This window comes from Globicephala melas, chromosome 1 (assembly GCF_963455315.2).
Source record: "Globicephala melas chromosome 1, mGloMel1.2, whole genome shotgun sequence".
Lineage (NCBI taxonomy): Eukaryota > Metazoa > Chordata > Mammalia > Artiodactyla > Delphinidae > Globicephala > Globicephala melas.
Window position 1 is genome coordinate 10,440,217 of NC_083314.1, and position 15,230 is coordinate 10,455,446.

General features: G+C 35.6%; 1 long non-coding RNA gene across 1 annotated transcript in view; it reads left to right on the forward strand.

Annotated features, from left to right (window-relative positions):
• Positions 1-1,614, forward strand: part of LOC115867762 (uncharacterized) — a 282,245-nt gene extending 280,631 nt beyond the window's left edge. Inside the window, exon 4 of the long non-coding RNA XR_009559098.1 lies at positions 1,595-1,614. This is a non-coding gene — a long non-coding RNA (uncharacterized lncRNA). The remainder of the gene's footprint in view (positions 1-1,594) is intronic.
• The last annotated feature ends 13,616 nt before the right edge of the window (positions 1,615-15,230 follow it).

Genomic DNA, 15,230 nt, shown 5'->3' on the forward strand with positions numbered 1-15,230 from the left:
GTGACATCTTTGTCTGGTTTTGGTATCAGGGTGATGGTGGCCTCATAGAATGATTTTGGGAGTGTTCCTCCCTCTGCTATATTTTGGAAGAGTTTGAGAAAGATAGGTGTTAGCTTTTCTCTAAATGTTTGATAGAATTCACCTGTGAAGCTATCTGGGCTTTTGTTTGTTGGAAGATTTTTAATCACAGTTTCAATTTTAGTACTTGTGATTGGTCTGTTTATATTTTCTATTTCTTCCTTGTTCAGTTTCGGAAGGTTGTGCTTTTCTAAGAATTTGTCCATATCTTCCAGGTTGTCTATTTTGTTGGCATATAGTTGCTTGTAGTAACTCTCATGATCCTTTGTATTTCTGCAGTGTGAGTTGTTCTCCATTTTCATTTCTAATTCTATTGAATTGAGTCTTCTCCCCTTTTTTCTTGATGAGTCTGGATAATGGTTTATCCATTTTGTTTATCTTCTCAAAGAACCAGCTTTTTAGTTTTATTGATCTTTGCTGTTGTTTCCTTCATTTCTTTTGCATTTATTTCTTATCTGATTTTTATGATTTCTTTCCTTCTGTTAACTGTGGGTTTTTTTTGTTGTTGTTGTTCTTCTTTCTCTAATTGCTTTAGGTGTAAGTTTAGGTTGTTTGAGATGTTTCTTCATTCTTGAGGTTGGATTGTATTGTTATAAACTTCCCTCTTAGAATGCTTTTGCTGCTTCTCATAGGTTTTGGGTCGTCGTGCTTTCATTGTCAGTTGTTTCTATGTATTTTTTGTTTTCCTCTTTGATTCCTTCAGTGATCTCTTGCTTATTTAGTAGGGTATTGTTTAGCATCCCTCTGTTTGTATTTTTTTACAGTTTATTTCTTGTAATTGATATCCAGTCTCATAGTGTTGTGGTCAGAAAAGATACTTGATACGATTTCAATTTTCTTAAATTTACCAAGGCTTGATTTGTGACCCAAGATATGATCTAAACTCTAGAATATTCCATAAGCACTTGAGAAGAAAGTGTATTCTGTTGTTTTTGGATGGAAGGTCCTGTAAATATCAATTAAGTACATCTTGTTTAATGTGTCATTTACAGCTTGTGTTTCCTTATATATTTTCATTTTGGATGATCTCTCCATTGGTGAAAGTGGGGTGTTAAAGTCCCCTACTATTATTGTGTTTCTATAGATTTCCCCTCTTATGGCTGTTAGCATTTGCCTTATGTATTGAGGAGCTCCTATGTTTGGTGCATAATTATTTACCATTGTTATATCTTCTTGGATTGATCCCTTGATCATTATGTAGAGTCCTTCTTTGTCTCTTGTAATAGTCTTTATTTTAAAGTCTATTTTATCTGATATGAGAATTGCTACTCCAGCTTTATTTGATTTCCATTTGCATGGAATATCTTTTTCCATCCCCTCACTTTCAGTCTGTATGGGTCCCTAGGTCTGAATTGAGTCTCTTGTACACAGCATATATATGGGACTTGTTTTTGTATCCATTCAGCCAGTCTATGACTTTTGGTTGGAGCATTTAATCCATTTACATTTAAGGTAATTATAGATATGTATGTTCCTATTACCATTTTCTTATATTGTTTTGGGTTTGTTTTTGTAGGTCTAGAGACAACTTCCCTGTGTGTTCTCCCAGGTAAGTTTTCCCTGGATTATGGGACCCTGGCAGTGACGGGCTGCACAGGTTCCCAGGATGGGAGTTGTGGATAGTGACATGTGCTTCTGCACAGGTTTCTTGGTGGCTGCAGTAGCAACCTTAGCGTTTCATGCCCATCTCTGCTGTCTGCACTGCTAGCCGCGGCTCATCCCCATTTTGTCGCTGGAGCTCGTTTAGGCAGTGCTCTGAATCTCCTCTTTTTTGCACCCTGAAACGGTTTCTTGCCTCCTAGGAAGTTCCATACTTTCCCCCAGACTCCCTCCTGGCTAACTGTGGCACAGTAGCCCCCTTCAGACTGTTTTCACACAGCCAGCCCCAGTCCTATCCCTGGGATCTGACCTCCGAAGCCCTAGCCTCAGTTCCCAGCCCCGACCTGTCCCGGAGGGTGAGCATACCAGCCTCTCAGGCTGGTGAGTGTTGGTCGGCACTGATCCTCTGTGCGGGAATCTCTCTGCTTTGCCCTCTGCACCCCTGTTGCTGTGCTCTCCTCCATGGCTCCAAAGCTTCCCCCCTCCTCCACCCACAGCCTCCGCCCACGAAGGGGCTTCCTAGTGTGTGGAAACCTTTCCTCCTTCACGGCTCCCTCCCACTGGTGCAGGTCCCGTCCCTATTCTTTCATCTCTGTTTATTCTTTTTTATTTTGCCCTACCCAGGTACATGGGGGGGTTTCTTGTCTTTTGGGAAGTCTGACGTCTTCTGCCAGCATTCAGTAGGTGTTCTGTAGGAGCTGTTCCACATGTAGATGTATTTTTGATGTATTTGTGGGCAGGAAGGTGATCTCCATGTCTTACTCCTCTGCCAACTTGAAGGTCCTCCCCTTAATCTAATTTTATTAAAAGTATTTGACAACCTCATGGAAAGTTGTGGGAAAGAGACAGCTGATTATAACTTTTTTTAAAAGAAATACTTTTTATAGACTTTTTTAAAAAAAACTGGATATTTTAAGCCAAAGGCAAAAATAACTTTCAACAAATACAATACTCTAGTTGGTAGATTTGTTTCTCACAGGTTTATATTTTTGCAGTTCTGAAGCTACTTTGCATGTATATAACAATTGAACAGATAAGTATATGGATCATGATGATAGGTTTCTCACTGTCAGAAGGAAATTACAAATAAGCAAGAAGTGGACTGCTGGAATGAAACTTGTGGTTCTGGATTAAGTATGAATAGAAGTGAGTTAAGTATGGACACATATTTAATTCAGTATATATATGTCTACATATATATGTGTGTGTATATATATATAGAGAGAGGTACAGAAATAAATGTAGATATATGTATATACATGGATTTGTATACATACATGTATTTCCTAGTTGGTCCACTGAGAGTACCTAGCACTAAGAATTTAGTTTCTAAATACCATTCTCAGATAGAAGAAAAATTAGAGTATTAACATTAATACTTAAAAAAATAGTCATGAATCCAAGCAGAGATAAATAAATGATTGAATATACAAATACATGTGGCAGAAGGAAAAGACCCTCCTTACAGAAAAATTTATACTTGAAGAAGAAATGAAGGAAGTAGAAAATCACTATTACAACATCATAGTAATAATTACTGCAAGCAAGATCCACTGATTGATACTAAACTTAGTGAAATTTTAAGAAGAAATAGAGTATTTGAATAGCAGCAACATTTAATCCATATTATTTATTAACAACATGTCTGTTTGGTTTTAACACATTACTGGAAATTTTTAACATCCTCCTCTAGGAGATGAAGATTTATTTACCTCCCCTTGAATGTGGTCTAGACCTAAAAAATAAGATATAGGAAGGGAAAAGAGTAATTTTTTAGAAAAGAAACCTGGCTGATACCACCCTAACCAAGTGAGCAAGTTTAGCACCTACCGTAATAAGTCACACTGATCTATGTATTACTTGGCGTGATGCAGAAAGAAGGCCCTTCACTTCTGTGATCTTCTACAAAATCTGTATTCCTGTAAAATATCAGACAAACCTAAACTGGAGGACATTCTACAAAACAGCTGACTAGTAAATTTCAAATGTTTCAAGGTTGTGAAAGACATTAACTGTCACAGAATGGAGGAGTCTAAGGAGACATGATAACAATGGGATATTCAGGATTAGATTTTTAAAAGACATTTTTAAAATGTCTTTTTAAGAAAAAGACGTTAGTGGATACCCCAATGAAATAGGAGTAAAGTCTGTAGTTTAGTTACTAATTATTGTATGAATGTCAATTTGATACATGTACCATGAATATGTAAGATCTTAATGTTAGTGAAAGTTAAGTAAAAGACATACAGGAGGGCTTCCCTGGTGGCGCAGTGGTTGAGAGTCTGCCTGCCGATGCAGGGGACACAGGTTCGTGCCCCGGTCCAGGAAGATCCCACATGCCACGGAGCGGCTGGGCCCGTGAGCCGTGGCCGCTGAGCCTGCGCATCCGGAGCCTGTGCCCCGCAACAGGAGAGGCCACAACAGTTAGAGGCCCACGTACCTCAAAAAAAAAAAAAAAAAGACATACAAGAACTCTCTGTACTATACTGTAATTCTTCAGTAAATCAAAAATTATTTCTAAATATAAAATTTTAAATAGAAAATAAGTGAAGAAAAACAAGAAGGCTAATTAAGAAATACTCTTCAGTAAAAACATGGTGGCAGATTACCTACAACTTTTAATAAGTGGCACTTTCAAGAATTTTTAGGTAAAATATGTTACTATCTGAGCTTCATTATGTTTAACAGAGGGAAACACATTCATAAATATTTCTTTCTTATTTACTTAAAAATCTATAGTATGTATTCTGTACAGTTAATGATGAAAACTCTATTCAGAAATTATTTCTATTTCTAAAAATGTGTACATAAAATATTTAGGAACACGTTATTCTATTTCTATGGGTATTAATTTTAGCTCAGTTACATGTGCTAGATTTCCACACTAACCAAACATAGAGCGTTTCTATGAAACCTTACATAAGTTGAAAGGGGATAAAGCAAAGAAGCAATTGCCTTAGGACACATCTTGCTAATGGATGCGCAAAATAAATGGAGATTAAGCACAGATGCTCACAGACACAGTTCAAAGCTGGGGTGGCTCTACACTGAGATGCTGAGTGTGGTTCCCAGGGAAGGAGCTTGGTGGTGCTGCACTCACTGCTCCTGGTGTGCTGCCTCTATAAGGGCTCCTGCAAAACAAATGCTGAGAGCTGTTTTCACTTTGCCTTTTTTTGTAACAAAAAAAATCCTCTTTGGATTTATTTTTGTTAGCAAAAACAGGTACTAATGTAGTACGCCTTTCATAAAAGTGAAGTTGCATACGGCAAACTTTCAAGAAGTGGAGGATACCTGTACTTGGAATCTTCTGTTCATAAAATGGAGAGACACACTGAAAATTGTTGTGTTCTGCTCACCACATGCTGAGTGAAAAGGTGTCTTTTCCCTATCTACTTTAATAGTATTTCTTTAATGAAAGACATTTAGTTCTATAATTTCACATGGTACAAAGGGATAGTTTTCTCCTAAAAGAGCATGCTTCAGATTATGTTTCTCAAATGAAATTATAATAAGTAAATATTCATAAGCAAGGAGTGTGATTACCTATACAAAAGACATTATGATATGTACAATTATTTTTATAACTCCATAGATAATCCCACCAAAATATCATGTGATGTATATATTAGTTGTCCCTTATGTTTGGGTGCAAATGAGGGGAAATCGAGAGAAGTACAAGTATAAATAAATGTTCTTTTATAAATAGTTTAGCATGCTCTTGGATAGAAACATGCCATATATATTTGACATGTTTCAAATGATGAGTTGCAGGATTATCTATCTTATAAGCTTTATAATGCAAGGTATTAAGTCCATATAAGGTAACTCACAGTTTAAAAATAATATAATGTCTTTTCTTAACCAAACGCTTAAGGAAATTTTAGCAATTATTCAGAGCCTGCCAGTTTCAAGGCAAATGAAATAGGTAACATCTGAATAGCAAGCAATTTGTCCTCAAACTCTGTTATTTATAGTCTAGCTAGAAATCAGACCTTGTTCTCTTGGGTAGAACATAGTTTACCACAGATCCAGAGACTAGGACAACTTTCCAAATTACCAATTACCAATCAGATATTATTCTGCAAGAAATCATTTTTCTCTGCCATATCTTAAAATTGATGAACAATCTCAAAAAATGTATGACCTATACTGTGTTACATGAGGACAATAGTAGAGTCATAAACAAGTTTTGGGAACAAGCTTTCCAAGTATACTTAATATTACATAACTATTTACAAACACGTTATTCATTTATACATAATTGACTTTTCAATTTTGACTTTTTTGACTTTTCAAGATAATCAAGAGTATCTGTAAAGACTAAATTCTAGACAATATGAAAAGCAATATATTGAGGTGAAGGATTATTTTATATGTTCTATACCTGTCTCTCCAGATATAATATTTTTATTACAGATCATTTTTCACAAAATATGTTATAACGTTGTTCATTTCTGTTAGCGTGGGATTTAGAAATTCAATATGAATTGTACCAGTGAAGAATTTTACCATTTTGAATGTTGCTACCAACTCTATCTTAGGATTTTGTAAAATATTAAATGAAAATGAGGTTCTAAAATGGCCTTAAAACCACAGCAGAATTTGAGCAATATGAAAAAGAAATTTTGAATTACATGGATTAGCACAGGATCAAATAATGGTGGTAAAGAAAGTGGGTGATCATCTTTCAGCTCTTGACTGGTCTGTTTCCTAGGAAACAAAGTCTAAATGATTGCACAAATGACCCTATGCCTGTGGATTTAAATTGATGAAATTATATAAGACTGTAATCTATGCAGAACAAGAAAAGTAATTGTTAGGATGACTGTTTATTAGGTAAAATGGAAAAAATTTAAATACTTATTTTACTTTCCAAGAGCTTAAAAAATAGTTAAAATCTTTTGTTTATATTACTGAAGTCCTTATCCTATCAAATCACAAGATTGTAATATAATCAGTCAACAAGCATGCTGATTAAACACCTTTGTTTAAACATATCTGTACAGGAAGCTATTCACTGACTCAACTCAAGCTCCTACCAGTAGAGGTAAACTTGATTCCAGCAGACATCCAGATGGTATCAGTAGGATATCATTTTGACTAGCAGCAAAGAGTTTATTAAATGGCCTTTGTCTTCTGGACTTCCAGCAAAACTAATCCTGCATAAGCAACCACAGAGTGCCTTCACAGAGTTCGACAAATACATCTCTCTCACAAATTTTACAGTATATAAGAGCCTGGTGATGCATTACCTATGATCATTATAACTCTCTGTGAAAATATCAAGTAGTCACTAAAAGAATAAAACCATTTGCCTCCTCTTGAGAAAATCACCTTGGACTCCTCATAGAAATTCTTGTAGCAATTTAAAAAGCATATTTTTTCACAGAGGTGATTTCCTTTACAGGTTTGTTGCTACAAGAATAGTTAATGTTTCCAGTACATTGTTTCCTCTTTGAGCTCAGGTATTTCATTATAAGGTAATGGAATAAAACCTTTTGAGTTGATGATGATGATAATGAAAATAATATTAGATGATAAAATACTTTATATCTATAAATAGAATCTTTAGAAATGTTAATAGATATATACTTGAAAGTAATGAGAGTAATAATATCTTATAATAACTACTATAAAATACAGGATGTATTTATTCATTCACAAGTATTTATATGGAAGACTCTGTTCTGGGTTCTGGAAGAATATATTGAGACATCCATATCTGTATCTATCTATATCTAGCTAGCTAGCTATACATATATATAATTATTATCCATAACTGATTTAGAGATGAATATTGAAATGATATAGATGAATGAAATCATATAGAAATGATCAGTTGTAGCTATTGTGATATAGCAGTTCAATACTTGATGTAATTCTTAGACGAATATGTTTTATCACACTGTGTGTCACTCAAAACACTCAATACGCCTGGTGAGCATCACTCTCTCTTCCCTTTCCACCTTTTATGTAAGAAATTACACTAAAATATTTGGAGGTGAAAATGACTGAAGAGAGGAAGGTGAAAAGTTGCAGTGTTTTTTAGAAGTTTCAGATTTATAGAAAAATTTCAGAAATAGTACATAGAGTTCCCATATACCTCGTACTCAGTTTTCCCTGTTATTAATCTCTTATATTAGCATAATACATCTGTGACAATCAAGCAGTATCCATACATTATTATCAACTAGCATCCGTACCTTACGTTTCCTTAGTTTCTACCTAACGTACTTTTTCTGCTCCAGGATTCTATCTAGTGTACCACATTACACTTGGTTGTCATATCTCTTTAGGCTCCTCTTGGCTATGGCGGCTTCTCAGAATTTTTTTTTCTTTTTATAACCTTGACAGTTTTGAGGATTACTGTTCAGATATTTTATTTAATACTGCTCAGTTGGGATTTGTCTGATTTTTTCTAATTAGAACGGGATTTTGAATTTTTTATAGGAAGATCAGAGAGGTAAAGTTCCATTCTCATTATGTTCTATCAAGGGTACTATGAAGTGCTATTTCTACTTACACCCACACTTCTGACACTAAATGTGTGGTGGTTTTCCACACTGAACAATTCACTGATTCTTTAAGGACAGCAACTGGGTGTCCACAATTCAATCTGACACTAGCTACTTGGAGTTAGTTCAGATTCCACAGGTTAAGGGCTCAATCACAAGACTACCCCCAACTGTGGACATCAATATCAAGTCATGGGTCCCCAGGTTACATACACTCTTGTGTCTGGCTTGGCTACACATCTCCCTCCTCAGGTTTGATAGTTTGCTAGAACATCTCACAGAATCCTGGGAAACACTTTCTGTTTACTGGTTTATTGTAAAGGATATTATAAATGTTCCAAATGAACAGCCAGATGAAGAGGTACATAGCATGAGGTCCAGAAGAATCCTTATTACAGGAGCTTCTATTCCCTTAGAGTTGGGGTGTGTCACCCTCCTGGCACAAGGGTTCATTTACCACCTGGCAGATCATCAAATCTCCTTGTTCCAGAGTATTTTATAGAGCTCAATCCCCAACTCTTCCCTCCCCAGAGGTCTAGTGGATGGGCTCAAAGTTCCAACCTCCTAATTACTTGGTCTTTCTGGTGACCAGCCCCATCCTGAGGGTAAGTAGGGGCCCCACCCTTAGCATAAAGTCAGGTGTGATTCAAAGTGGATCCATGTGAATAACAAAAAATACTCCTATAGCTTAGACAATTCTAAGTGTTTTAGGAGCTCTGTGGCAGAAGCCAGGAGAAATACCAAATGTATTTCTCATTTTACCATAGATACTTAATATCAACATGACTTCACTCTTGATGTTATCCTTGATCCCCTGGCGTAGGTAATGTTTGTTGTGTTTCTCCGTTGTAAATTTTTCTCTGTTTTCTTCTTTTGCATATGGTACTCCTTGGAAAGAAGTCACTTAGCCCAGCCCACAACCAAGGAGTAGGGATTTTTGCTCTCCCTCCTTAAGAGCAGAGTATCTACTTATTGTTTTTGGAAATTCTTCTGCATAGAATATTTGTCTATTTCCCACATTTATTTATTCAGCATTTAAAAAATATCAGTATTGGAGCTCTTTCGGTGGGCTATTGTGTCTTATTGACACACCTCCATTATTTTCTGTTTACCACTCCCTTATTCTCTGGGACTACCAGATGCTCCACGCCCATCTTGGACCATTTTTTGGTGCTATTACAATTGACATTTTTAAAATTTCAAATTGTCCATTACTGGTATAAAGAAAAACAATGACCTTTTGCTTATTAATCTTGATTCCTCTGAGTTTGCTATAATCTCTCACTATTTCAAGGAGTTTGTGTGTTAATTTGGAGGATTTTTACATGGACAATTATGCTATCTGTTAAAAAATTCAACTGAGTAAACTTTAAAGATCTAATTGGCTTTATTAAACAATTCCTAAATCAGGCAGTATCCCATCTGGCAACTAGAAAGTAGCTCTGTTGCGCTGTAGAGAAGAAAAGATTTTTAAAGTTGGAAAGCAGGTGAAAAAAAGGAAGTTATTAGCAAAGAATGAATTCTTTCAGGCAAGGTTGCCCTTTTAAGGGGAACAGAGAGCCTCTTAGGTGCATTACCTCTCTAGTGCTGACTAGGTATTTCCAGGCTGACTGGTTGAAGGTTATATTCCTGGGGGGTTGAGACTGTAACTAGGTTAGGTATTAAGTCTTGGTTTGTGGACCTGGAGTTTAGTACAGGTAACTCCATTTTGGGCCTGTTGTCTCCTTCTAAATTATTTGCCCCTCTTGATCAGGCTCTCAGCCTAACATGAGAGATGTCATCAAAATTTAAGGCATTACCACCACTCTCAGCTACCACTCTAAAGTTTTCACAAATTCTGTGGATCCTTTTATGCTGTTTTTGCTTAATCCCTGTGATCTTCAAGTTCAGCTTGGCTTCAAGTTCACAATCTTTAAGTCTGTAATTCTCTTCGTTCCTTTCTGACATTCCAGTCTCGGGGAGATCATTTGCTAGGTGGTTAGGGGCTGTGGACATGAATTTGAAACTGTTGAGAGAATACAGCGTAATAGGGAGATTATTATGGTAACTATAAGCAGGATGATTCCCAATGTCTGGAATGTATTTCAAAGCCATGGTCCTCAAGATGCAAACCAATTAAAATTAAATAAGTCAAAGAAGGACCCCCTTGAAGGAGCCACGTTTTTCTTAAAGCAAGTGGCTTGCTTAGTAGTCTTATGTAATTGAGTTTCAATTTCCCTAGGAGTGTTCATCCAGGGGCAGCAGGTCGTATTGGCCACAGCACAGATACCTCTTTTCTCAGCTAAAAAATAATCAAAGGCTATCCTACTGTTAAGAAAACTTTGGCCAGAGAGTCTAAGGATTTTGTTTTGTAGCTATTGTCTTAGCAATAGATTCTGCAGTATCTTTGAGAATTAAGGAGAGGTTTCTGATCATATCCTCATTTACATTTATTCCTAACCAGGGAAATATAGCCCTGCCAAAGGAAGTGAATCAGAGTTATAATTGCCTCCTGGTAATTTCTTTCTAACTCAAGAATGTAAATCTAGGAGAGTAAACTAATGAGGGCTTTCAGTTTGTGAGCAGTTAGGGGCAAAGTTACATAACCTAAGAGGCATTGCTCGGTTATGCAGCAGGTATCTAGGTATTCACAGGTCCAAAGGGAATGACAGCCACCACAAAGATAAATCCTGTCAGGGCACAAACCATTTCCACTTAGGTGGCACTGTTAATGGATTCATTCAGAGGGATTGTTACATTTGTCCGTTCAAGACGGGTCAGTTAGGTTTTCAGTGTATTTGAGAAGTAAATCTTCCTCCCCTGAAATAAAGAGTTGTTCTAAATTCTAGAGGTTGCCCTCTTAGCAGTGGCCTGGGAGCTACAGATGATGATATTATCTTTCCAGATCAATGCCAGAGTAAAGGAAAGAAAGAGAAGAATAAAACGTTTCATGTTTAAAGTATGAAGTCTTGGTCTAGTGTCTTGGAAGGAAGGAGTCTACCTCAATGTCAGCTGCTTCTCTTCCTAGTTGATTTGATTTGGAGATCTCCGGTGTTTGTGCATGACCAGATGTCAGGTGGTACCTTCTTTGGCTATGAGATGTATATCCAAAATTCAAGTCCCTGAAGCTTATCTGACATCTGGTTAGTGAGGAGGACCTGATATAATCCCTTCCAAGGCAGTTTAAGGGCAGTCTTGGCTCTTAGTGATTCCAAACCAGAAGGGTGGGAGTAAATTGGATATATTAACTTGGAAAATTCCAACCACAGATATTTGAGGAAACTAGAAGATCAAGATCTAGTCCAATTTATAGATATATAACAAAACCTTAAAGACAGTTAAGAGTTCTAGAATCTAGTATAGACAAAAGTGCAAACATAATTTTTCTCTCTACAATTATTCCCATTTCTTTATCAAGGATAATCACAGTAAAACTAATTTGTTTGCATTAACTTGTCCTGATTATAACTGCAGCTCTTTTTAAGGCCGATTTGCTGGAATTTTCCATAAGGAATTTTATTTTATTTTGCGGTACGCGGGCCTCTCACTATTGTGGCCTCTCCCACTGCGGAGCACAGGCTCCCAACGCGCAGGCTCAGTGGCCATGGCTCACGGGCCCAGCCGCTCCGCGGCATGTGGGATCTTCCCGGACCGGGGCACGAACCCGTGTCCCCTGCATCGGCAGGCAGACTCTCAACCACTGCGCCACCAGGGAAGCCCTCCATAAGGAATTTTAGATTGAACTCTTAAAAGCCTCTGAGGCCAGGACTTTATTGACTCTATAAAAATCAACCTTAGTTCCTTAATGCTGTCTGGTGATATCTGGTCATATCTCAAATATGACATTCTAGTCAAAGCATCGGTAATACAACCAATGTTTCCAATTGTGTCCTGTAATAAGAAGAACAAATTCTTCCTGAAATAACATAAATAACTATAATGCTATGAAAAAGATACTTAAGAGTTTCCAAATTTTGGAGGGATCAGGTAGGGGGGAAAAAGTCAATGTTTTATCTTTGTTTACAAAGACATATCTTACCAAACTGCTGATAACTTTAAGAGAAAAGATTAAAAGTTTTCTTAAATCTAGAAAAACAAAAGAACCAGCAAAAAGTCATAAAAATTATAATCATATTTTTTAGTTCATTTTAGTCCCATGTATTTTAATTCTTGTTCTCCTTGAATCCAGTTTTCCCATTAGTTCTAAAAATTATCAACCAGTTAAATTTTATGATCTTAAAGTTATCAGAAATCTGAGTTCTAGAGTCCTATCAGAGTTCTGTCTATAAATCTCTTTAAAGATGAAGTATTTTTACAGGAACACCTTTGCAAAGCATCAGAGTAAAACGATAACAGTTGGCTAATGACAAAAACTTAAAAATGCCCATTGTTAGAATTCATTTGATAAAGAAATAGTTATTTCTGAAATATACAACATTTCAAGACCATAACTGGAATTATGATAACATTATACCAGGACATATCAGACTTTAGGAATTTCTCATAATTCTTGGAACACTTTTAACATATACCCATACAAACACAACATGAAGAAAGCTTTTTGTTACTTTTTATTTGAAAATTCTTCCCATGTAATTTAACATATTAAATAAGCCGAATTAGTTTAATATCTCCCTTTTCATAAGGAGATAGAATATATTCTTTGAGATGTTCCTGGGGCCCTCTGGAAATTTTTTAAATTAGTTCAAAGTCAGACTTTATTTGAAATTTGATTTTTTACAAGTTTGTCAAAGAACGTCAAAGGTTTTAAAACACTTGGTCAAATAGGATCATAGGTTACTGTGAAACAATTTTTAGTTATATATTTAACCATAGTGACAATAGAAGATGTTAAAAGCAAATGAAGAAAGTTAAGTAGTTTTAAAAACTTAGCTTTCTTTTTACTAGAGAAGATTCAGCTTTCTGAACACAGAAAAATATTTTAATAAGAACGTAATTCTTGTTTTCTAGACAGATTATTTTAAAAGGTAAAAGAAAGCCTTTTATAGTCTCTTATCGAGAACAGACCAATAGTCCAATAAAACTTTGCTCTATTACCAGAGAGAAAACCAAATTCTAGTTTTGCAGTAGCTTACTTTTGATATTAGAATTTACTTATTAAATTTATTCCAAGTTTAGCCAGCCCTGACCATGTATAAAATTTCTTTCTAAAGATATCTTTTCCATAAAACCTTCTGTAACTTCCCTTTTTACATTCAGATTTTGTACTGTTTTCCCTCTTACCCAGCCTCTCTTTAGGACAAAATTACTTTCTTTTCCCTCAACAAAAAAAGTGTATCTCTATTTCTCATACCTTCTTTTACCAAAAACATACATCCTACTTTGCATGCATATGGAGATGTTTCCCTTGTTATTTCTAGTAGCTTCAATAACATATATTAGAATTTTTTAACCCTTAGAAGCCCTTAATTTCCAGTGAATGCTAAGAAGTAAGTAATTGTGAACTCTTCTTTATAGTAGTATTCTGTGACTTGACAAATTTATACTTTTTATAATTTCTAAAACTGTATACTTTTTCACAGTAAATTTCTCAATATGTCATAAAATATGTTTATTTACAGACACAAATATCCTAATATTTTTGGCAATTAAAAAGTCAAAAGTAGGGCTTCCCTGGTGGCACAGTGGTTGAGAGTCCGCCTGCCGATGCAGGGGACACGGGTTCGTGCCCTGGTCCGGGAAGATCCCATGTGCCGCGGAGCGGCTGGGCCCGTGAGCCATGGCCGCTGAGCCTGCGCATCCGGAGCCTGTGCTCCACAATGGGAGAGGCCACAACAGTGAGAGGCCCGCGTACCACAAAAAAAAAAAAAAAGTCAAAAGTAGATAAACCTTTACTAAGTTCAGTAAATAATGTTTTGATATTTTCTCTTATTTGGAAATGATCTGGATATTAATTTAACTTATCATTTAATTTAGCGAAACTTTAAGATTTTAAGTTACCAAAAAGATTGGGGAACCACTTTAATAGTTCACCTAAAAACATTTTATCTTGCTTACATCTATTTAATTTATGTGTTCCTAACAACTATATTTCGATAACCAACAAAAACTTTGTGAAACATTAAACAAAGTTAGTCATTATCTCAAGCTATTATCATTATTATTATTATTATCAAACTTTGTATAACATTAATCCATTAAGCCAAGGTAGAATAAAAGTACTATATTTAACGCTGATAACTCTAAAGATATGCTTGTTTTAACTAAATAAACAGTCTTTAATTTACCAAACATTAATCCTAGATTATATTACCTTGAAAAGCATTTGGGTTAGTTTTTTGTTATATTTCTTCAATTCATATAAGCACTTATTTCTTTTTAAACCAATTAAATAGAGCACTTTCACAGATTATTTTTGGCGATACCATTTGGAGGTAGAAAAATACTACATACCACATATCTACAACACATATATAGACACACATAAACATATGGACAGATGAATCTAGAGACCTTATAGTTTTGTTTTAAAATATTAGCCATGAGACAGGTACAAAAATGTAAAACTCACTAGTTATAAAAGAAGTTTGATCTAAGTGTTTTTTCCTCGGGATAGAATCAGTTAAGATTACGTGCTCAGATGGCTAAAGCCTTTCACTAAGATCTGTGGAGAAAGCTCTTAAAAGATTTTCCATTCGCCCAAGGTTCAAATGCCCTTTATCCCTATTTGTTCTTCTCCTGATAAGAAAGTTCTCCCCAAAGTTTGTACTTTAACTTTCATATCTCAGAGGCACTGGGAAAGAATGCAAGTTGCATGCTTTTTATGATAAATAAGGAAATTTTCGGGATTCGTAAAAGGAATAGGTATACTTTGAACTGCCTCTAGAGCTGCACTTCTAGTTTTATAAAGATTTTTTAGATAACGATAGTTGTTTTTAATTCCTCAATAAATTGGGTCGAGCCTTGAAGATAAAGGACTGGCATACCCATCCACCTATGTTGGATTATATTTCTTTTTCTCTGGGTACATCTAGCATAGAGGAGAAAGCCTAAACTTTTTTTTTTTTTTTTTTTAATTAGGCTCTGAATATCAGCTTA